This window comes from Nerophis ophidion, linkage group LG07 (assembly GCF_033978795.1).
Source record: "Nerophis ophidion isolate RoL-2023_Sa linkage group LG07, RoL_Noph_v1.0, whole genome shotgun sequence".
NCBI classification, from domain to species: domain Eukaryota; kingdom Metazoa; phylum Chordata; class Actinopteri; order Syngnathiformes; family Syngnathidae; genus Nerophis; species Nerophis ophidion.
In genome coordinates, this window is record NC_084617.1 from 30,103,908 (window position 1) to 30,128,847 (window position 24,940).

Genomic DNA, 24,940 nt, shown 5'->3' on the forward strand with positions numbered 1-24,940 from the left:
GCATAGTCACTTACCTGCTGTTTACTACTGCGCTTACTTCCACCAGTTGCGCCATGTTTGATGGAGAAAATATGCAAGATAGCGGATCAGCGTGTTCCAACTCAAACTAATCGCGATCAACGGTCATATAGTCGCCCAGCCCTTGTGTCAGCCGATCAACTGGATATGGGATTCATGGTTTGTTCAAAGGTTTTGTTAGTGGCTGGTAGGGTTGTACGGTATATCGGTACTCGTCTAATATCGCGGTACTAATGAATTAAAAACTGTACTAAACTCTGTTTGAAAAGTACCGGTTGGCCATGTTTTTTTTTTTACAGGCACGACGGCGCATCGTTGTCATGACATTGCCGGTTTTACGAGCAAAGGGAGTTTGTTCGGTAGCGCACAATCACACAGTACATACAAGCAGACAGTGTAGACAGAAAAGGGAGAATGGACGTATTTTGTCTTAAAAACTACATATAAAAGGTGCAGTTATAACACTAACACACTCAGGAAGGGGTGCTTTAAGACATGGCTAGCTGGTTAGCGGCTAATGTCCATTTGCAATCAGCAGTGTTTTATCTATCCAACCATTTTCTACCACTTGTTCCTGTCGGGGTAGCAAGGGGGTGCTGGAGCCTATCTCAGCTGCATTCGAGAGGAAGGCGAGGTACACCCTGGACAAGTCGCCACCTCATCACAGGGCCAACACAGATAGACAGACAACATTCACACTCACATTCACACACTAGGGCCAATTTAGTGTTGCCAATCAACGTATCCTCAGGTGCATGTCTTTGGAGGTAGAAAGAAGACTGCGTACCTGGAGGGAACCCACGCAGTCACAAGGAAAACATGCAAACTTCACACAGAAAGATCCTAGCCCAGGATTGAACCCAGGACCTTTGTATTGTGATGCACACGCACAAACCCCAGTGCCATTGTGCTGCAATGGCAGTGTTTTAGCTATTTCTAAATCACTAATCTTCGCTCCATGGCGACAAATAAAGTATGTTTTTACAAGTATCATCCTTGCAGGAGGAGGAATAGCTAAACATGCCTCACTACAAGCCGTAGCTCAACGGCGTCACAAATTAAACAATTGCCATGGGTGGATCTACACCTAACATCCACTCTAATGATACAAAGTGCCGAAAATGTAATTTCAGTTCTGATGTGTCTTGTACATGTTGGAACGGACAAATAAAAAATGATTCTGATTCTGAAGTACAAGACCTAGTCGATACTACTATGATTTCATCAATATTTTTTATCGTCACAAAATATTTTTTTTGTTAAATTTATATTATATACATGAACTCAGGAAATATGTCCCTGGGCACATGAGGACTTTGAATAGGACCAATGTATAACTCCTGTTACTACTTGGTATCGGATTGATACCAACATTTTTGGTATCATCCAAAACTAATGTTAAGTATCAAACAACAAAGGAAAAGTGATTATTGCAGTAAAACAGAAGTGTAGATAGAACATGTTAAAACAGAAAATAAGCAGACATTAACAGTAAATGAAAAAGTAGGTTAATAATAAATTTTTACAGTTTTTCCTTAATAATGATGACAAAATAAAAGAATGATAAAGGACAACATGTTCCTGCATATGTCAGCAGACTAATTACGAGTCTTTGTTTGCTTACTTTGTACTAAAAGACCACTTGTCTTGTATGTTTACAATTTTATTTAAGGACACATCACATTTATTCTTTGATTGTAATATGAAACATATGTATAATGAACCCTAAGATTTATTGTTGAAATAAAGCCAATAATGCAATTTTTTTGTGGTCCCCTTTATTTAGAAAAGTATCGAAATACATTTTGGTGCCGGTACCGGTATTGGTATCGAGACAACCCCAGTGGCTGGTAAAAATGGGAAATTCCCACCCTGTTGTCATTGTTGATAAATGCGAGGAATCATCAACGTGATCAGATTCTTCATGTAGATGAGTATCATCGATAATTATTAATAATGTGTAATTTAAGCCAAACTGAGCAAATGTGTTAATTCAAGAGAGCCCATGACTCAGTACTCATCCATTCCAAAAAGGTTGGGGACCACTGTTCTAAAGTACCAGGTCGTTGTCAACATTGCCACTGGCACGGCAGCCCCCTCGTATGCCAATCAGCAGCTGCTAGGAAGGTGGGTTTCTATCTCCAGACGAGCATTTCCATATCTTTGCTGTTTGCAATGAGTGATTGTGGGCATCAGCATGTCCAATATTCTGTGTGGAACATGGAAGTTTTCTCCAAAATCATCTAAATGTAAAGTGATTAGCCGATTGTCTATTTTAGACCCCGAACAAACTAATACTGGAGGTTAGGTAGCTCGTAGATACATTTACACTTTGTGAATTCTCTCTGGGAGCTCCAGCTGGCTAGCAGCGAGCTCATCTGCATAAACAGGAAGAGACTCCAGACAATGTGTCCAATAAAATTTACAGACACGTCACAATGACGCCTTTGCGACCCGTGAGCGAGTCTCAGCCTTTGACTCCGGGGAGGTGAAGTATTTGACGACTGGGAGTGAAAGACAGACAATACACAGGAGGTGACTGGGGTCGCTAGAGCTACCACCGCACAAGGGAGACCCACCATTTCCCCAACATCATAAACCAATAGATGAGGACTTTAAGATAGGGCGCTGTGGCTGCGGAACATCGTATCATTTGCATGATTGTCTGACACGTATTTTTTTAAAGGCTAACAAAATGTTATATATTTACATACAAACCTCTGTAATTACTATCAACATATATTGTCCTTACTTTATATAATTTTACCATTGCTGCTTGTTTTAGGGCACTTTTGGTGTATTTACATTTTTTATTTTGCTTCCATTGAATATTAGAATTTATCCTGGCAAATAAGTAAACCATATTTTAAATTAGAGAATAAAAAACAACTTGAGGTGTTTTAATGATAGACTATCAACAGTGAAGTTTTTGTAAAACTAAGTACACACTGTATGTTAATATAAAAATAAAGCGCACATACATATAATAACAACAAATCAACAATACATTTGATACGAACAAAAAAAACCTCCAATACAATCATACAGGATAAAAGGTTGATTTTAATGCTGCTAGCTTAATGCTAAGATACAACGGACCAGCCCATTGACAAGCTAGTTAACATTTGCATTGCAATCGTTTTAAACGTGTACAAACGTTTAACAATTTAGATTTTAACAGAAAAAATTGATATAAATAAGCAAATTAATTTGTACTAACAGACTTATACTCTCCAAACTGTGGAAACGTACGTTGATGCTAACTGCAATAATACTACCAGTCTGCTTCTTGCTGTAGGTGTAAAATGTGTGCACGTGTGTGTGTGCGTGCGTGCGTGTGTACGTGTGTGTGTTTAGTGTTGGGCGATATCGGCTTTATTAATATCGCGATATTTTTATGCCATATTGGGATATATGATATATATTACGATATTTTGCCTTGGCCTTGAATGAACACTTGATGCATTTAATCACAGCAGTATGATGATTCTGTGTGTCTACATTAAAACATTCTTCTTAATACTGCATTAATATATGCTACTTTTAAACTTTCATGCAGAGAGGGAAATCACAATTAAGTCAATTGACCAAAAGGGTATTTATTAAATACTCTTCATTCTCTTGCAGGTGACTTTTTAATTGAAAGCACAGTTTAGTAGTGCTGCTACCTTTTTTTAGTAACACTTCTGCTGCACACTTTGCATATTGCTGTTGTCTGCTGAATATCTTCCCACTTGAAGCCAAACCACCGCCAGATGATGGATCCCCTGCTCTTTATTTTGGGCATTTTGTTCTTCCTCCATTTATGATCAGTTTCACACCATCTATCTCTGGTAATGTCACAAGCTCCGCTCCGCTCGACCTGCCTCAGCTAAAGTTAGCCATGCTGCTACCTCTCTGGTCGGCTAGAGCGTATGACGGTACACTCGCGAGAGTATGTGATGTATGTAAGAAGGCGGCCTGGTTTTCCATCTCCGTGAGAAGGAGATGAGAAGGAGTGAGAAACGCCTGTTGTGTAATGCACGTAGCTAAAAGCAACTCGACCTGCCTCAGCTAACGTTGGCCATGCTAACGTTAGCTCTCGGCGAGAGCGTGTGACGCTACATGCGCGACAGTATGTGACGTATGTAACAAGGCGGGCTTGTTTTATGTCTCTGTGAGAAGGAGACACAAGAAGGAGTGAGAAACGCCAGTAATGTAATGCACGCAGCTAAAAGCAACTGTGGGAGAACATATAATCAAATATTACAATATAGTCATTTTCTTAATCGCACAGAGACAAACCTGCGATATATCGTTTATATTGATATATCGCCCAGCCCTAGGTGTGGGGTTGCCTAGCTACAGAATTATAATTTTAACTAAATGAGGTAAAACCGTGATTAAAAGCCGCACTTTGATAAACTCACAGATTGACTAGCGCTAGCTAGATTAAATGCTAACATGAATACAAGACAAGACAAACAGGTCCTAGGTGAGTGATCAGACAAAGAGCAGCTCAAAGACTTCTATGGAATTACAACAAAATGAACCCAGATTTCCCTCGCCCGGACGTGGGTCACCGGGGCCCCGCTCTGGAGCCAGGCCCGGAGTTGGGGCACGATGGCGAGCGCCTGGTGGTCGGGCCTGTCCCCATGGGGCCCGGCCGGGCACAGCCCGAAGAGGCAACGTGGGTCATCCCTCCAATGTGCTCACCACTCATAGGAGGGGCCATAGAGGTCGGGTGCATTGTGAGCTGGGCGGCAGCCGAAGGCAGGGCACTTGGCGGTCCGATCCTCGGCTACAGAAGCTAGCTCTTGGGACGTGGAACGTCACCTCACTGGGGGGGAAGGAGCCTGAGCTAGTGTGCGAGGTAGAGAAGTTCCGGCTGGATATAGTCGGACTCACCTCGACGCACAGCAAGGGCTCTGGAACCAGTTCTCTCGAGAGGGACTGGACCCTCTTCCACTCTGGCGTTGCCGGCAGTGAGAGGCGACGGGCTGGGGTGGCAATTCTCGTTGCCCCCCGGCTCAAAGCCTGCACGTTTGAGTTCAACCCAGTGGACGAGAGGGTAGCTTCCCTTCGCCTTCGGGTGGGGGGGACGGGTCCTGACTGTTGTTTGTGCTTACGCACCAAACAGCAGTTCAGAGTACCCACCCTTTTTGGGAACACTCGAGGGAGTACTGGAAAGTGCTCCTCCGGGTGATTCCCTTGTCCTACTGGGAGACTTCAACGCTCATGTTGGCAACGACAGTGAAACCTGGAGAGGCGTGATTGGGAAGAATGGTCGCCCGGATCTAAACCCGAGTGGTGTTTTGTTATTAGACTTTTGTGCTCGTCACGGATTGTCCATAACAAACACCATGTTCAAACATAAGGGTGTCCATATGTGCACTTGGCACCAGGACACCCTAGGCCGCAGTTCCATGATCGACTTTGTAGTTGTGTCATCGGATTTGCGGCCTTATGTTTTGGACACTCGGGTGAAGAGAGGGGCGGAGCTTTCTACCGATCACCACCTGGTGGTGAGTTGGCTGCGATGGTGGGGGAGGATGCCGGACAGACCTGGCAGGCCCAAGCGCATTGTGAGGGTCTGCTGGGAACGTCTGGCAGAGTCTCCTGTCAGAGAGAGTTTCAATTCACACCTCCGGGAGAACTTTGAACATGTCACGAGGGAGGTGCGGGACATTGAGTCCGAGTGGACCATGTTCCGAACCTCTCTATTGTCGAGGCAGCTGATTGGAGCTGTGGCCGCAAGGTTGTTGGTGCCTGTCGTGGCGGTAATCCCAGAACCCGTTGGTGGACACCAGCAGTGAGGGATGCCGTCAAGCTGAAGAAGGAGTCCTATCGGGTTCTTTTGGCTCATAGGACTCCGGAGGCAGTGGACGGGAACCGACGGGCCAAGCGGTGTGCAGCTTTAGCGGTCGCGGAGGCAAAAACTCGGACATGGGAAGAGTTCGGGGAAGCCATGGAAAACGACTTCCGGACGGCTTCGAAGCGATTCTGGACCACCATACGGCGCCTCAGGAAGGGGAAGCAGTGCACTATCAACACCGTGTATGGTGCGGATGGTGTTCTGCTGACTTCGACTGCGGATGTTGTGGATCGGTGGAGGGAATACTTCGAAGACCTCCTCAATCCCACCAACACGTCTTTCTTTGAGGAAGCGGTGCCTGGGGAATCTGTAGTGGACTCTCCTATTTCTGGGGCTGAGGTCGCTGAGGTAGTTAAAAAGCTCCTCGGCGGCAAGGCCCCGGGGGTGGATGAGACCCGCCCGGAGTTCCTTAAGGCTCTGGATGCTGTGGGGCTGTCTTGGTTGACAAGACTCTGCAGCATCGCGTGGACATCGGGGGCGGTACCTCTGGATTGGCAGACCGGGGTGGTGGTCCCTCTCTTTAAGAAGGGGGAACGGAGGGTGTGTTCCAACTATCGTGGGATCACACTCCTCAGCCTTCCCGGTAAGGTTTATTCAGGTGTACTGGAGAGGAGGCTTCGCCGGATAGTCGAACCTCGGATTCAGGAGGAACAGTGTGGTTTTCGTCCTGGTCGTGGAACTGTGGACCAGCTCTATACTCTCGGCAGGGTTCTTGAGGGTGCATGGGAGTTTGCCCAACCAGTCTACATGTGCTTTGTGGACTTGGAGAAGGCATTCGACCGTGTCCCTCGGGAAGTCCTGTGGGGAGTGCTCAGAGAGTATGGGGTATCGGAATGTCTTATTGTGGCAGTCCGCTCCCTATATGATCAGTGTCAGAGCTTGGTTCGCATTGCTGGCAGTAAGTCGGACACGTTTCCAGTGAGGGTTGGACTCCGCCAAGGCTGTCCTTTGTCACCGATTCTGTTCATAACTTTTATGGACAGAATTTCTAGGCGCAGCCAAGGCGTTGAGGGGTTCCGGTTTGGTGGCCACGGGATTAGGTCTCTGCTTTTTGCAGATGATGTAGTCCTGATGGCTTCATCTGGCCGGGATCTTCAGCCCTCACTGGATCGGTTCGCAGCCGAGTGTGAAGCGACCGGAATGAGAATCAGCACCTCCAAGTCCGAGTCCATGGTTCTCGCCCGGAAAAGGGTGGAGTGCCATCTCCGGGTTGGGGAGGAGACCCTGCCCCAAGTGGAGGAGTTCAAGTACCTAGGAGTCTTGTTCACGAGTGGGGGAAGAGTGGATCGTGAGATCGACAGGCGGATCGGTGCGGCGTCTTCAGTAATGCGGACGTTGTATCGATCCGTTGTGGTGAAGAAGGAGCTGAGCCGGAAGGCAAAGCTCTCAATTTACCGGTCGATCTACGTTCCCATCCTCACCTATGGTCATGAGCTTTGGGTCATGACCGAAAGGATAAGATCACGGGTACAAGCGGCCGAAATGAGTTTCCTCCGCCGGGTGGCGGGGCTCTCCCTTAGAGATAGGGTGAGAAGCTCTGCCATCCGGGAGGAGCTCAACGTAAAGCCGCTGCTCCTCCACATCGAGAGGAGCCAGATGAGGTGGTTCGGGCATCTGGTCAGGATGCCACCCGAACGCCTCCCTAGGGATGTGTTTAGGGCACGTCCAGCTGGTAGGAGGCCACGGGGAAGACCCAGGACACGTTGGGAAGACTATGTCTCCCGGCTGGCCTGGGAACGCCTCGGGATCCCCCGGGAAGAGCTAGACGAAGTGGCTGGAGATAGGGAAGTCTGGGCTTCCCTGCTTAGGCTGCTGCCCCCGCGACCCGACCTCGGATAAGCGGAAGATGATGGATGGATGGATGGATGGATGAATACAAGACAGTATCGACATGATCTCCATTAAGAAACATAACACAGGCTACACTTATGTAAAAACATTACTGTCTGAGCGACCAAGACATTGAACATATAAGCTCTGCTCTGCGTTAAGGAATATAACACCTTTTTTTATTTGTTTATACAACTTTATTAACGTCCCACAAACCGGACGTTAAGCAAAGTGAACACTCAATTTGCCTTTATCAATTAAAAAAACATTAAAACTTTTACAAATGTTACCTTTCTGTATTGCAATACCATAGTTTTTTATACTTCAAATTGTATGAATGTATAGGAAAAAATCTATGGTATCAATTCATCTCAAACATGCATATATATAACTTGCAAAATCCTGTCTTCTCTATACAAAATGTCTGAAAAGGAGTAGGAAGAAGCAAGGCTTATTCAATCCTACCCCTTTTCCACTTCATATAAATTCCTAACACATATGTTCACATCCTGTTCTCATCATGTGACAGTTTACATTCTAAATGCAGCAGTTCTCTTAATAAGCGGATTCTCACAACCAGATAAATTAGATCCTATTTTCAGATAAATTGAAGATAAGAATCAACATTTTTAGTTAACACTCGTAGTTTGAACAGCAAGGTGATATAAATGTACCACATTAGGCGATAAGTGACCTCATCTCCACTCCTGCTAACAAACTAAAGCTATGAACTTTAGCACAACAAGTCTGAGCTATTTTGGGCTCATTACGGTAGGAATCAGACATTCGATGCTTTAAGACAACTCCGTCATAAGAAACTGTAGGCATATGTTTTTCTCAGCCAGTCCTGCAATGAAGCCAATTTCAAAAGAAGATTAAGCATTGATGGTATTTGTAGCCTTGATGAGGAAGTGTTGATGTTTACAAGATGTGCACCCAAACATGACTCGTGGACTTCAATGTCTGCATGGAAACACACAAAAGACTAGCTGGGACGCCCGCGTGGCTAATTTGCATATCATTTGCATTAGTGTGTTCTCATTGAAGGTTCTCTGCCCTGACTCAATTAACGGGATGGAGAAAGTAATCTACTGGACACAAGCAGACATTGAACTACATCATCAGTGGGTCGGGTCGGGTCGTTTCAGGTCACCCTAACACGACACCAGCAGAGGCGCTGTGAAGTCAAAGTCAAGTAGGTTGTGGTTTTTAATTGCTTGTATTTAGTCACGTGACTTCTTCCCGGAAGTGAAAAGCAGTGATGGTCAACCAAGCCAAGATGGCTTTGAACCGCAAGCAGCGCGGAAACTACCCAAATACAAAAGAGGCTTAAATCTTCCTGCTAAAATCAGATACAAGAAAAAAATCCAACTATGCAATGGAATATAAAGATTTGTCGAGTATTCAAGGATTTTACGACGGTTGAGTTCCCAAACATATCGAACTATCTGGTGCTACATGACCAAACAGATGAAAATGTGGAAAAGCATGGAGGTCTACAACATATTTGTGTGTGGCTGGGTCGAGGACATTAGTATCAAGACTATCCCCGGATAAAAATGCATTGTTGTAGTATGGATACGTTTGTGTTTCATGATTTAACTGCCATGTTTGTATTTCCCGTCTTTATCAAAACTATAGATGTCAACATTGTGTATGTGCTGAAAGATTCAATTATTATTTTTTATCAAAATATAACTTTAGGTGTCATCATTGTGCATGTGCTGAAAGATCAATTTATGATTGTTTACCAAAATATGACTATAGATGTCAACATTGTGTATGTGCTGAAATATTCATTTATGAGTGTTAATCTTTGGTAAGAACGTAACTCTTTTAGGTTTTGCTCACATTTGATTTCTTTATTTAGACTCGCCTAGCTGGTGCTTTACAAAACACTTGTAGCAAACTTGTCGTTTCGTAAAATCTTGCACACTTTTTGATTGCTTCTCGAGAAACTCTGAATAAACTTTTACCCTTTTTGTGATTTGAACGATTCGTACAGCCCACAACAACACAACCATAGGGCTTTTCTTCGAGAAAGCCTAAATGGCGCGTAGTACCCATTGAGAACAGAGCTAGCTTGACCACCACGCGTATTTAATGGGCGGGACGTAACATCTATGCAATAGTGCTGGGCCCATAAAACCATATCAACATATATCGTGATAGACACAAATGTGTTCGACAAAACGTTTTATATTTTTAGTAGGAAGAAAGCGGAAACAAGGTTGGTTGCATGAAACAAAGGCACTTGCTTTTTGTTAACCGAGCAAAACGGGAACTGATCAGTGGGTAACAGTATAAACTAGGGCTGGGCGATATATTGATATACTCGATATATCGCGGGTTTGTCTATGTGCAATATAGAAAATGTTGCTTTTAGCTGCGGGCATAATACTGCATGCGTTTCCCACTCTTTCTTGTCTCTCCTTCTCACAGAGACTTAAAACAAGCGCACCTTCTTACATACGTCACACGTGCAACGTCACATACCATCCCCAAGCAGAGAGGTAGCTACATGGGTAACATTAGCTGTGGTGCTAATGGTGAGTTGCGAGCGGTAATACGAGAGAGAAGGTGCAAATCTGCTAACAAATGGAGGAAGAATTCATTCCCAGGAAAATCAGCACAGGGTCCATAGTCTGGCGGTGGTTTGGCTTCAAGCGGGAATATGCTGGACAATTATGCAGCAAAAGTGTTGCTACAAAAAGTACACCACTGCTAATTTGTAGCATCATTTAAAAAGTCACCCGCTAGAGCAGGGGTCGGGAACCTTTTTTGGCCGAGAGAGCCATGAAAGCCAAATGTTTTAAAATTTATTTTCGTGAGAGCCATATATTTGTTTTAACACTGAATACAACTAAATGCGTGCATTTTTAAAGGGGAACATTATCACCAGACCTATGTAAGCGTCAATATATACCTTGATGTTGCAGAAAAAAGACCATATGTTTTTTTAACCGATTTCCAAACTCTAAAAAGGTGAATTTGGCAATTTAAACGCCTTTCATTTGATAGCCCGTCGGAGCGATGACGTCACAACGTGAAGCGGATCCGCCATTTTCTCAATCTCATTAAACGCACCAAGTCAAATCAGCTATGTTATTTTTCGTTTTTTCGACTGTTTTCCCGTACCTTGGAGACATCATGCCTCGTCGGTGTGTTGTCGGAGAGTGTAACAACACGAACATAAACGGATTCAAGTAGCCACCGTGGCCAAAAGATGTGAAAGTCCCCCGTTTGTTCTGCACACTGTACCGAAGACAGCTATGCTACGGCAGAGATGGCACAGAGATGGCAAGAATGTGTGGATATCCTGCGACACTCAAAGCATATGCATTTCCAACGTGCATGAACGCACAAAGGTGAGTTTTGTTGATGTTATTGACTTATGTGGAGTGTGCTAATCAGACATATTTGGTCACGGCATGACTGCAAGCTAATCGCTGCTAACATGCTATTTAGGTTAGCTGTATGTACATATTGCATCATTACGCCTCATTTGTAGCTATATTTGAGCTTTCCCTCCACCCACATTTAATGCCAAATAAACACATACCAATCGTTGGTTAGAAGTCGATCGCCAATTTTCATCCGCGCTTCCTCCCGTGCCGCTGCCTGTCATGTCGGTTTTGCTTGTATACGGTTCAAAGCGATATGGCTCAATAGCTTCAGTTTCTTCTTCAATTTTGTTTTCGCTATCTGCCTCCACACTCCAACCATCCGTTTCATTACATGCGTAATCTGTTGAATCGCTTGCGCCGCTGAAATCCGAGTCTGAATCCGAGCTACTATGCTATACCTTTCTGTGCTATCCGTCATGTTTGTTTCTGGTGGCTTCACGCAGTGACGTCACAGGACAATAGACGGGTGGATATAGCGATGGTGTAAATCAGGCACTTTGAAGCCGTTTTTCGGGATATTGCGTGATGGGTAAAATTTTGAGAAAAACTTCGAAAAATAAAATAAGCCACTGGTAACTGATTTTTATTGGTTTTAACCCTTCAGAAATTGTGATAATGTTCCCCTTTAAGTAAGACCAACAATTCTAGCATGTAATAATTATCTTATTCTTTTTAATAACATTGTTATTCTGAAGCTAACCAATAATAAATAAAAAAATTCTTACCATTGATGCAAATTATTAAACAGGCAGGTAGAAAAACGGATGGATGAATTAAAATTCCTGAGAAAGTTTTGTAGTTTGAACATTATTTTTAACACTGTGATTACCAGCGGAATTATTATTTATTACTTTTCATGTTAAGCAATGTCAGATAATATTCATCTGAGAGCCAGATGCATCATCAAAAGAGCCACAGGTTCCCTACCCCTGCGCTCGGGAATGAACAGTACTTGAAACTGAATGTCAACATCTCCGTTCGGTGCCACACCCACAAAATGCCAAAGCAACAATTTCCACATCAACACCGTATGAAAAAAAAGCAAAAAAATCAACAACAGAAGGACGTAACATCCGCAGGAACCTACCACAGAACAAAAGACATACTCTATTTGATTTCCTTTTATGCAGCTCATTTTTATTTGACAGTTTTTGAAATATCTTGTGTCACATCATGCACAAAAGTGCACTTTATTTGTTTTTAACTACTGTAGTGGTGTTCTGTACAAAAAGTGCACTTTTGATTTAGTGTTGTTTTGATATGTCATCTTAGTGACGTCATGCATAAAAGTGCACTTATAGCTTGTTTTAAAATGTCTCTGACAATCTTGCACTTTCTGTTTTGGAAACGACATGAATGTTTGTGCCATTGCTTAATAACTGTTTAATAAATAGTTTTGCTAAATTTACTTGGTTGTTATTTCCCTCTCTGCATGAAAGTTTAAAATGAGCATATATTAATGCAGTATGAACAAGAATGTTTTAATGTAGCCACATAGAATCATCATACTGATGTATTCATTCAAGGCTAAGGCACAATATTGCGATATCGTGTATGGCCCAAAAATATCGAAATATTAATAAAAGGCCATATCGCTCAGCCCTAGTATCAACTATTAAGTTGGGTTGCGCAATTTTGTTGACATGTGCTCGACTTGCACCAAACATTGTAGTTTACCACGGCCCAGTGAATTAGTAGTGGCAGTATTTTGCCTTTGCTAACAAGATGATGCATGACTAAGGACAACCATGTCCATACAGTTCACTGCCAATTGAGCTCCTGTGAGAAAACTGGTTCAGATGTCTTGAATTTGGTCGGAACTCGCACAGGTCATTGCCATTCGAGTTCTCTTTTTCCTCTAGGTGTGGTTGTACTACGTGAGGGGCCAATGGTCCACGAGCCAACCAATGCAGCTCTGTTGCAACAGCAAAGGAATTTATTGCTGGGCAGTATTTTGCTCTGAGTATTTGGTTGAAAAGCATTGCAGACTTGGATTATAAGAAAATACATTAAGGGGATCAACAGCCCCGACAAGTTGGCTAATCAAAAGCAAAAGTAAAGTCAAGGACAAGGACCGTACTTTGTGCAACCATTGTACTTTCAAAACGAAAGTCAAGATCATGTTTAAGTGCACCATTATTGTCTGGATGTAAACATGTGACTAAATAGAAACAGATTTCAAGGTAATGGCTTAAAAGCTAGCAGCATACATGAAACACTGCACACTACTAGTTAATAGTAGTAGCACTGTCTTGCAGATGTATTCCTATGACAAGTAGTAGGATAAAGGACATCATGTGCTGTATGCACTAAACATCTTTGAAAGGATAGAAAGTCAATGTTGGAAGAAAAGATTTAGAAAGCAAGGATTACCAAAACCTTGTGGCTACAGGAAATAAACATATACAATATTTTGTACTCAGTTTGATAAACAGCAACAGGACAAACAAAAACCAAGACAATGCAACGAAACAAGTAGACTGCTGCATATGTTTGGCTTTTTGTCAAACAACTTTCCATATAATAAGGGATTATTGTAACACAGTGACATAATCATTTTGACAACTCAGCATGCTTTAAAATGGCTAACTTAGCTTTGGACAGGTTTCGAAGTAAATCACAGTTCTACTGAATAGGGGGGCCCCCCATCCATTATCAGCCAAAAACTTAGGTGTCCGATGATATTAACATCTTATATCTTGCATGCGAAATTTGCGATACAAGCAGTCCTGCAAAGAGTTTACTTGTGTATGATTTAATCTGCGATACAAGCAGTCCCGCAGCGTGTTTACCTGTGTGTGATATCATGTGGGACACAAGCAGTCCTGCAGCCTTTTTACACGTGTGTGATACCATGTGCGACACAAGTAGTGTTGGGTATCGAGTATAGAGTATCGATTGGAACCGGGACTTACTTTCCGATTCTCCCGGAATCGTTCAAAAGTTTAAATTTCGATTCCTAATTTCGATAACCAGTCCGCCGACCGGAAAAAAATAATAAGTCCGCCGACCCGGAAGAAGAAGCCGCTGAACACCAACGAAAAAGCGCCCACCGCCGGAAGTGTTAGCATAGCCGAGCCTATGTAGCCGAGCGAGTCAGTCAAGCATGGATAGCGGGCGTCGACGGTCGAAAGTGTGGCTTTATTTTAGTAAAAAAAAATGAAATATCTGCGAAATGTAACACATGCGACAGGACTGTTTCGTGCTTAGCAGGGTGCACGTCGAACATGATGAAGCACCTCCAAGTTCATGGAGTACAAATAAATGTGTGTCCCGTCTTCGACAGGAGACACTATCTGTCCAGAACGCTCACGCATCCTGCCTAAGAAGGCGGATATGGCCATTTTCCTAAACAAGAATTGTCTCTGATTTTATACTGTACCTGCTGCTAATCTGGACTGGGTTTTGCAAGTTGTTTCTTATTGTTTATTTGCTTTTCTGCACCAGGTTAGCCCATCAGTGGGAGCACGGCAACATGTTTAAGTACCTGCAGCATCATACACTTGTGTGTGTAAATGTGTTTTCATGAGGTTTCCTGCAGCATCATACACTTATGTGTAAATGTGTTTTCATGAGGTTTTCTGCAGCATCATACACTTATATGTAAATGTGTTTTCATGAGGTTTTCAAAAATAAAGCTCTCTTGATGAAAGTACCCCTGTGAAAATGTATTCATATTTATATTCAAGTTCATAGATTTGATATTTATATTCTAGTTGAAAACAGCCCTGTGAGGAATTTATAGTAAAGTTCATAAAAAGTTAATAGAATTAAAATTGATGGAGAATGTCAGACTATTTCATTCAGAAAGACTGTAGGTAAGCTAGCTCATTTAAAATATCCTAAACTTTTTTTTGACCCTGCCTTTTTTTTTTTTAAAGAAAGAATTGGAATCGAAACAAAGAATCGGAATCGGAATCAATCAAATTCAAACGATACCCAACCCTAGAGACAAGCAGTCCTGCAGTCTTTTTACATGTGTGTGATATAATGTGAGACACAAGCAGTGCTGCAGTCTATTTACATGTGTGTGATATCATGTGCGAAACAAGCAGTCCTGCAGAATTTTTTGTGTGATATGTGCGATACATGCAGTCTTACAGTGTTTACGTGCGTGTGATATCATGCGTGATACAAGCAGTCCTGCAGCGTGTTTACTTGTGTGTATCATGTGCAATACAAGCAACCCTTTAACATGTATACATGTGTGTGATATAAGTAGTCCTACAGTTAGTTTACCTCTGTGTGATATCATGTGCAATACAAACATTTCTGCAGCATCTTTACTTGTGTGTAATATCATGTGCGAAACACATTGTCCTGCAGCATGTTGTGTGTGATATCATGTGCGATCCAAGCAGTTCTGCAGCGTGTTTACTTGTGTGTATCATGTGCGATCTATGCAGTCATTCATCGCATTTACTAGTGTGACATCATGTGCGATAGAAGCAGTCCTGCTGCGTGTTTACTTGTGCAAAGCTGGACAGCCAGTTAACAGATAAATGTCCTCTAATAAGCACATAATTGCTTCTATTTTACTAAAGCCATTTACACAAGGTAACCATGGCAGCTACACAACACCAAATCACACAATAGCATACAAGCTAGACATAGGTAATAATCATTCACCAATAAAACGTGACGTTTGTCAATACAAACAAGTATCAAATAATTATAGTTACACATTACTTACACATACAGTTTAAGGCAGAAGCGTTTTAGAAAAGTATCCAGTAACAAATGTGTCTGCATCATTCAACTTACCGCGTCATGAACTTTACTTCATAAATAATTGGTACCAGTAGGTGTCACTAAAAAGCAATTACTACTACACTTAAAGACAGCATAAGTCCATTCAAGACTGTTAATAATAAATAGGTTAGTGTTTTTTCATAACTGCCATTGTTCTCTGTTTGACTCATTTCACCTGATCAAACCTTTTCTAACATTCCACACTACTAAATAATACATGCATGATTCCTGCTGGTATTAGATCAATATCGGTATGGTAAAAAGTTGTATTGGGGCACCTCCACTACTAAAGTGTGAATCAATTTAGAATCGGAATAAATATACGGTTTTTTTTGGATGAGAATTATTTTTCTAAGTAGCCCGAGTAGTAGTAGAAGTTATTTTGACACTTGATGGTTGGAATGTTACATAAACATTGCTTGTGCAGCCAAATACTATAATTTCCTTTTGGAAAAAGTTCCAAATGTGAGGCTGACCAACATCCCAGACTGTGTTCAACTTCAGTGCTCTCGGATGGGGCAGGTCTAGGCACATTCCCAATAAAACATGCAGGTGAGGGACGAGCTGCCCTTTGTGTGGCTGCATGTGGACAAACTGTGTGGATACAATGAGCCCAACACAAACATGTCCCTGCACACAAAAACATCAGGACCCCGGCTTGTCACTGCGCCATTTAAAACAGCAAAGCTTACTCAGCACAATGCGGCCCAGACCAAACCCCCGATTCAATTCAAACGGAACTGTATGTGCTTGCATAAGCGCCAGCTGCCCATCCAGTGCCCGCACACACAACACGTACGTCTTCGCTTTACCAACGAGTATGTTGATTATTCTACGAAAATATCCTTTCGTGTGCTTATGGGTATGGACAATCTCCATCTATGATGATGGCGACTGTCGAACGGCCTTGACAGAGTCAATTCGCAACGTTTACCCCATTTCACTTACAGTATCTCTTAACATTTCTTTGACGCACTCCCACCAGAAAGATCTGCCTTACACTTGGGAAACAAAATGAGGGGCAAAATGTTGACTGAGAACAACAGTACTGCCCGTTTTCAATGTAGTACATTATCTCTACTTGGGATAAACGATTTATATATATATATATATATATATATATATATATATATATATATATATATACATATACATATATATATATATATATATACACACACACACACCGTATTTTTCGGATAAGTCGCTCCGGAGTATACGCCACACCGGCCGAAAATGCACAATAAAGAAAGAAAAACACTTATATACGTCGCACTGAAGTATAAGTTGCATTTTTGGGGGGAAATGTATTTGATGAAATCCAACACCAAGAATAGACATTTGAAAGGCAAATTAAAATAAATAAATAATAGTGAACAACAGGCTGAATAAGTGTACGTTATATGACGCATATATAACCAACTGAGAAGGTGCCTGGTATGTTAACGTAACATATTATGGTAAGACTCATTCAAAAAACTATAACATATAGAACATGCTATACGTTTACCAAACAATCTGTCACTCCTAATCGATAAATCCGATGAAATCTTTTTCGTCGATGTCGCTTCTAAACAACTCTGCCAACTCCAAAGGTATGCGTCGCTTCCTCTTGTCGTTTTCTGCTGCATATTTCACTACGTCCAGCTTGTAATCTGCAGTACTGGATTTCCTTTTCGGTGCCATTTTTGTTCAGCCTAGGGCTGGGCGATACATCGATATATACGATATATCGCAGGTTTGTCTCTGTGCGATATAGAAAATGACTATATCGTAATATTGGATTATATGTTCTCCGCCAGTGCTTTAAGCTGCGCGCATTACATTACTGGCGTGTCTTACTCCTTCTCGTCTGTCCTTCTCACAGAGACGTAAAACAAGCCCGCCTTCTTACATATGTCACATAATGTCGCGCGTCTAGCGTCATATGCTCTCGCCGAGAGCTAACGTTAGAATGGCTAACGTTAGCTGAGGCAGGTCGAGTTGCATTTAGCTGCGGGCATCACACAACAGGCGTTTCTCACTCCTCCTCGTCCCTCATTCTGACGTATACGGAAAACAAGCCCGCCTTCTTACATACGTCACATACTCTCGCGAGTCTAGCGTCATAGCTCTCGCCGATCAGAGAGGTAGCAGCATGGCTAACGTTAGCTGAGCCAGGTCGAGCAAGCAAAGCTTGTGACAATACAAGAGAGAGATGGTGTGAAACTTATCACAAATGGAGGAAAAACAATAAATGCCCAACATAAAGAGCAGGGGGTCCATCATCTGGCGGTGGTTTGGCTTCAAGTGGGAAGATATTCAGCAGACAACAGCAATATGCTGTTCAATGTATATACTATGATGATTAACCTGTGTGATGACTGTGTTATGCTGATAGTATATAATTGTACCATGAGTTGATTGACGTGGACCCCGATTTAAACAAGTTGAAAAACTAATTTGGGTGTTACGATTTAGTGGTCAATTGTACGGAATATGTACTGTACTGTGCAATCTACTAATAAAAGTATCAATCAATCAATGCAAAGTATGCAGCAGAAGTGTTACTACAAAAAGGTAACAACACTATTAATTTATTCTTTCATTTAAAAAGTCACCCGTGAGAGAATGAAGAGTATTTAATAAATAGACTTTTGGTCAATTGACTTAGTTGTGATTTCCCTCTCTGCATGAAAGTTTAAAATGAGCATATATTAATGCAGTATGAAGAATGTTTTAATGTAGACACATAGGATCATCATACTGCTGTGATTATATGCATCAAGTGTTCATTCAAGGCCAACGCAAAATATCGTAATATATATCGTATATCGCAATATGGCATAAAAATATTGCGATATCAATAAAAACCAATATCGCCCCGCCCTAGTTCAGCCCTTCTCAGTTTTTATAAGTTACCGCCAACATTGAAATTATCAATTTTAACAGCTACGACAGTAGCATATAGCATATAGCAGTTATCATCCCATGACCCACAATGCACTTCTGCCATGACCCTCCCCGCCGAATTATCTTCCGCGACTGATATAGATAATATTATTTAATATTTTACGGTAATGTGTTACTAATTTCAAACATAAGTCGCTCCAGAGTATATGTCGCACCCCCGGCCAAACTATGAAAAAAAACTGCGACTTATAATCCGAAAAATACGGTACACATGTTACTTATGGAAACAACACGTAGGAACTAAAGTGCGGTATTGTACAAACAAAATAAATGACAAAATATAAAAAATAAGATAATTTAAAATTAGTATTTTGGTCCAATAATATTTATATTATTCTGGCATGACAAATTCCTTTCCATACTTAAGAATACCAATTAAATGTTACACAGTCATAACTTCCTGGCACTAAACCTACAGAAGTTATTATTTGCTTTTATTTTCAAACTTTGCTCTATTTTACACTTTATTAAGCATTTCTTACATAGTCAGTTTTGCACATTCATTTAAAGACCTTATTAATAAGTAATCAATGCAATTTTATTATTTTGTTTTTGCTGTTTGAGTGTTTTCCATGCTTGTTCTGACATTTATTTTCCTTTCTGCCTTGATAGCTTGGGGGAATATAATCAGAAAAATATTACATTTCAAATAAAAATGTTTACATGTAATATATATTTTATCTGCTCTTTTTTCATACCAGGTTTCTGCAAGTCTAATGTAATTATTTGGGTAATGCCATTTCCAAGCCCATGTCCTACTCCAGATAGTTATTAAGTATAGTCAAAGCATACAATCATCTGTACAGACACGATTGTAAGCATTCAACACGAATAATGTTGAATAGTTGAAATAATTACCTATGTAATTACAATATATAAAAATGCAAGTAACCCTTTCAAATACAATAAATACCATTAATATTTTTTTCTCCTAAATAGGTAAAAAAAAAAAAAAAAGGACTCCATGTTAGCAAAAAATGCACTTCAATATTCAACACCATGAAGTGCATTTTTCAGGTGGTTTGTTTTGTCATCTTTTTTGTTGCAAATGCCATCACACCATACTTGCTGGTTCATCCTATGATTGTATGACATTTATTTAATGCCTCTGGACATCGTATGTAATGCTTTTTAAGGTTTTCGCAAAATCCATTTAATGTCAATACTTTTTAATGACCCATGGAAACCCTGTCCATAAATCATAAGAAATATAAACTAGCAATATCAACCAATTAGGGTTTTACGGTATACCAATACTAATAAAGTACTGCGTTACTAATGAATTAAAAAACGATCCTATACTGCTTCTGAAAAAGTATTTTTCATCCCAGACATGACGACACACCGCCATGACATCGCTGATAAAACGAGCAGAGGCGCATGTTAGGCAACACACACGCCCGTGGAGTACAGTGTAGACATAAAAGTGAGAATGGATGCGTTTTGGGTTAAAACTGACAAAAAAATTGAAGCAATAGGCACTGAAGCGCCGCTCTGCAAGAAGTGCTTAGCTTTTGCTCTTGTAAACTGTTAGCTAGCTAGCGGCTAACGCCCATCTGCAATCGGTAGTGTTTAGGCTACTTTTAAATCCCTAATCCTCAAATAAAGTCAGTTTCTTAAAAATGATCACCCCTGCAGGACGAGGAATAGCTAAACATGTTTCCCTACACACCGTAGGAGGATGCAATAGCGCCCCTCTATGTAAAAAAATGGCCGGATCTATACATACATAGACTGTAATGATACGAAGTACAAAAGCTGTACGCAGTCGACATCACAATGATTACATCGATATTTTTTATTATCAAAAAATATTTTGCCTTTTTTCAATTGTTAGTCATCAAATACAACCTCGGAGACATGAAAACTTTAATTATGACCAATGTATGATCCTGTAACAACTTGGTATTGGATTAATGCCAACATTTGTAGTATCACTCAAAACTAATGTAAAGTATCAAATAACAGAATAATAAATGATTATTACATTTTAACAGAATTGTACATCAGACCTCAGCAAATTAAGGCTGAGGTCTGATGCATCTGGGATGCATCTGGCCCACCGGACATTCCCAAATTTTTTTGTAGATCTTTAAGATGGAAATTGTAGCTGCCATTATGATGTGCAGCGATGTTTTCAAATTACTGTAAGTCTTGAACTATACAAAGTATTTAAATGGTTTGAATCTGCGCTTTTGCATGATATACTAGGTACTATTTTTACAACAAAGTTCTAAAGCTTAGTGCTGTATCAGATACGTCAGATTGTAGGTGGGGTTTTTTTTACCCTTCGCGTTCATACTTCAGTGTGTTTGTTGCATTTTTGTTGCGTTTCGCTTGATTGTAAAAGGGAGAGAGGGGATGTGACGCTCATATTTTTTCAAAATTCAGTGTTTTATCGTTCATAGTTAATATTGTAAACCCCACATTCTTTATGTTCATGTACATTCTGGGTTTATCATTCAGTAAACAAAATTAAATCCCATTATGTTTTTTAAGGTGGTCTGTTATAACGTTATTAGCATTTAATCAGTCATTTTTGTGAGGTTTTGCATTAGTGTTCCTAAAAATAGATATTCTGACCCCCAAACACTTTTTCTCTCTCTAAATTTCCCCCCTCCGAGTCAAAATAATTGCCCAGGCCTTGTGTAGTTAGAACATGTTAAAACAGAAAGTAAGCAGATATCAGCAGTACATTAACAAGTAGATTAATAATATATTTTCTACCACTTTTCCATCGTAATTTTGACAAAATAATAGAAAAGGAAAGGACAGTACGTTACAGCATACATCTGCAGACAAACAAGGAGTCTTTGTTTATTTACCAACTACTAAAAAACCAAGTTCACTATTCTATTGAATGACAAAAAAATGTTATTTTATTGCAAAAAGAAACGTATGATCAATATATAATAATATAATGTATAATTATATATTGAATTTGTCTCATACATGACCGCTTATATGTTAGCTATCACTCTTTGTTTATAATGCTTATTTTCTGCTGGATCTACTCTCTATTTTATGCTGCAGCTGTTACATATACTGTAATGTTGTACATGGTAATTGGGATGTGTTATGTTATATAACAATATAATATATCAGTATATGTTATATACTGTGTATATACGTAAATATTACATATATGTTACAGTTTATGTTGCTACTATGGTACATTTTTAGTCTACTTTATACCTTACCCTACTCAGTGGCCTGGTGGGTAGAGTGTCCGCCCTGAGAGTAGGTCGTGAGTTCAAATCGCGGCTGAGTCATACCAAAGAATATAAAAATGGTACCCATTACCTTCCGGCTTGGTACTCAGCATTAAGGGTTGGAATGGGGGGTTAAATCACCAAAAATTATTCCCGGTTGCAGCACCGCTGTTGCCCACTGCTCCCCTCACCTCTCACAGGGTGATCAAGGGTGATGGGTCAAATGCAGAGAATAATTTCGCCACATCTTGTGTATGTGTGACAATCATTGGTACTTTAACTGTTTTTGTTTTCGCCCTCTTTTGGTGCACAATCCTTTCCATCCTTTGTAACTGAGCTTCTGTGTGGAACAATTTCCCTTGTGGGTGAATGAAGATTGTTTAAGTCAATATAAGATTTTCTGTACAAATAAAGCCAATAATGGCATTTTTTGTGGTCCCCTTTATTTTGAAAAGTATCGAAATGCATTTTGGTGCCTGTGCCAGAATATATCGGTGTCGGGACAAGCTTACAAACAATATAAAACACTTCTATTACCATGAATTGATTAACGTGGACCAAGACTTAAACAAGTTGAAAAACTTATTCGAGTGTAACCATTTAGTAGTCAATTGTACGGAATATGTACTGAACTGTGCAATCTATTAATAAAAGTATCAATCAATCAATCAATGCAGTTTGATGACTCACCGACCTGTTAAGATGCTTCAGTTTCTTTGGTGGCAAGGCTTCCAATTCCGAATCTAAAAAAGAGAAACACAGATACGGTTAATAATCACACGTACTAAAGTCCACCAATTCCAAAACAAATGATTTATTGACCCACAGTGGGTGTTGGCGGAGAATAAAGAATATAAACAGTAACACCAGGCAATTATTCGTTATTATGTTGTGCGGACTATTCCAAGTATGTCGGAAAGCCAGTTGCTCTTCAAAAAAAACAAACTTGCAGGTTCAGGTCCGACTAGATGTGTGTCTGGCTGGTGCAGACGGGGGAAAAAGTGCGTTTAGGTGCGAGTTGCAGCTCAGGTCCTGATCGGCCATTATCTCCTCAGCTGTTGGCAACTCGGCTTAAACCAACATGGCTCCTCAACACTCGCATACTTTCGCAGCGCAACCCAGACTCTCTTCCACAATGTCTGCAAAACATTATTTACGCACGCGATCGTCTTCTATTTCCACACAAAAAAAAATGTGATGCGTGCACACACACACAAATGCATCCGTGTTTACTTGCACGGGCCAGCCGATGACTATTGGACTTTTACCCGCAGAAGGAACATTTACGCGGCATTTTAATAGAAAAAAACAACACCACGGTAAGCTAACATAAAAGGCTGCTGGCTTGCATTACAATCTGCGTGCTTAAATTAGCATTGCGGCTAATGCTAACGCCTGCTAACATGCTAACAGTGCTAAAGCAGATCATTAACTTGCAGAGCCGTCGCGTTAAAAACACTGAATGTTAAATGCAAACCGTCGCTAATTCGTTCAAAATACGCATTGATCAAACAAGCATGTGGGAAATGCATCTTTATAATTAATGGGCTAGCTAGCATTCCATTTTTATTTAAATGACCTGGCGCGCGATGTTAGCATTAAAAAGCGTAATCTGCAAGTATTACGAGTTTAATTGCTGTTTTAGTTGTTGTTGCACACATTCGAGGAGACTGGGGTATTAGCTGAGCTCCGCCGATCAAACAACAACTTTATCCCCAGCAGGAGGAGATATTAGCCCGCTAAGGTTACATGAGCTCCGCATCAAGCGGACAGGGGACAAAAACATACCAAAAAAAAAACGAACCTTACCTCATTGAAGTATAAAGTGCAACAGAGTGGAAGAGGAAAGCCGACTGGTAAGGCTACAAAAAAAGAGAAATTCAACGCATTTGCAGCATCTAGTGAGGGAAGCATTCGTCCTGCGTGATCGCCATTTTCTTCTTGAACTGCTGCTCGCTTGCTAGCATTCTGCCCGCTAGCTGCCGGAGCCCGCTGCGCGTGCACGCCGGTGGGAGTGGGGGAGGAGAGGGAGGCGTGCGCGCGTACAGGAAATACTCTCCACTTCCTGTGGCTGCCAAGCGCACATAACCCTCAAATAAACGTCATGTGACTTGATGTGCAGCGCATGCGCATTGGCAGACATGATTAATATGTCATATGTCACAGGTGACACACTGGTATTACATTTTAATTAGGCAGTAATTACCAGATAACGACATTGTAACATTATATAGTTCTTCCTTGTCACGTTGCGCTTCGAAGTATGCGGCCACGCTCTATCTCAGACATTTTATTAGATTTTTTAAATGTTTTCTAACCATACTCTACTGTTTTTTTTTTGTTTTTTTTATAAATAATCCTTTGCTGCATTGTGCTTTAAATATTGCAGCTTTACTACAGTGCAGGGTTTTTTTGCCTTTTTTGTGGGGGAGAATATATATATATATATATATATATATATATATATATATATATATATATATATCCATCCATTTCCTACCGCTTATTCCCTTTTGGGATCGCGGGGGGTGCTGGCGCCTATCTCAGCTACAATCGGGCGGAAGACGGGTTACACCCTGGACAAGTCGCCACCTCATCGCAGGACCAACACAGATGGGAAAAATCACAAGACTACTTCATCTCTACAGAACTGTTTCATGAGGGGTTCCCTCAATCATCAGGAGATTTTAATGGAAGCATTCACATACCATGGTTTGTATAGGGCACAGAGTGGGTGGGTACAGGCAGGCGCGGGGGCGTGGTGATTGGCTCATGTGTTACCTAGGAGGTGTTTCCGTCTGTGACGGCATGCTGATGTTTTCACTATGCTTGTTGAGTGATGACAGGTCTGGGTGATATATAATAAACAGTTTCTCTTTCAAGCATAGGTTGCATCTTTTATTACCACTGTTGTA

At 41.1% G+C, this 24,940-nt stretch overlaps 1 protein-coding gene across 6 annotated transcripts in view; it reads right to left on the bottom strand.

Moving 5' to 3' along the window:
* The window catches only part of LOC133556203 (trinucleotide repeat-containing gene 6A protein-like), a 108,365-nt gene extending 84,307 nt beyond the window's left edge, over positions 1-24,058 (bottom strand). For 2 of the 6 annotated variants that reach the window (XM_061905899.1, XM_061905897.1), the window contains exons 1-2: positions 23,835-24,058; positions 22,720-22,768 (exon numbers count right to left, since the gene is read on the bottom strand). The gene's annotated coding sequence lies outside the window, so the exon portion shown is untranslated. Of the gene's footprint in view, positions 1-22,715; positions 22,769-23,834 lie in introns of all 6 variants that reach the window. The other 4 variants (XM_061905903.1, XM_061905901.1, XM_061905898.1 and 1 more) reach the window with 3 other exon arrangements.
* Positions 24,059-24,940: the final 882 nt, after the last annotated feature.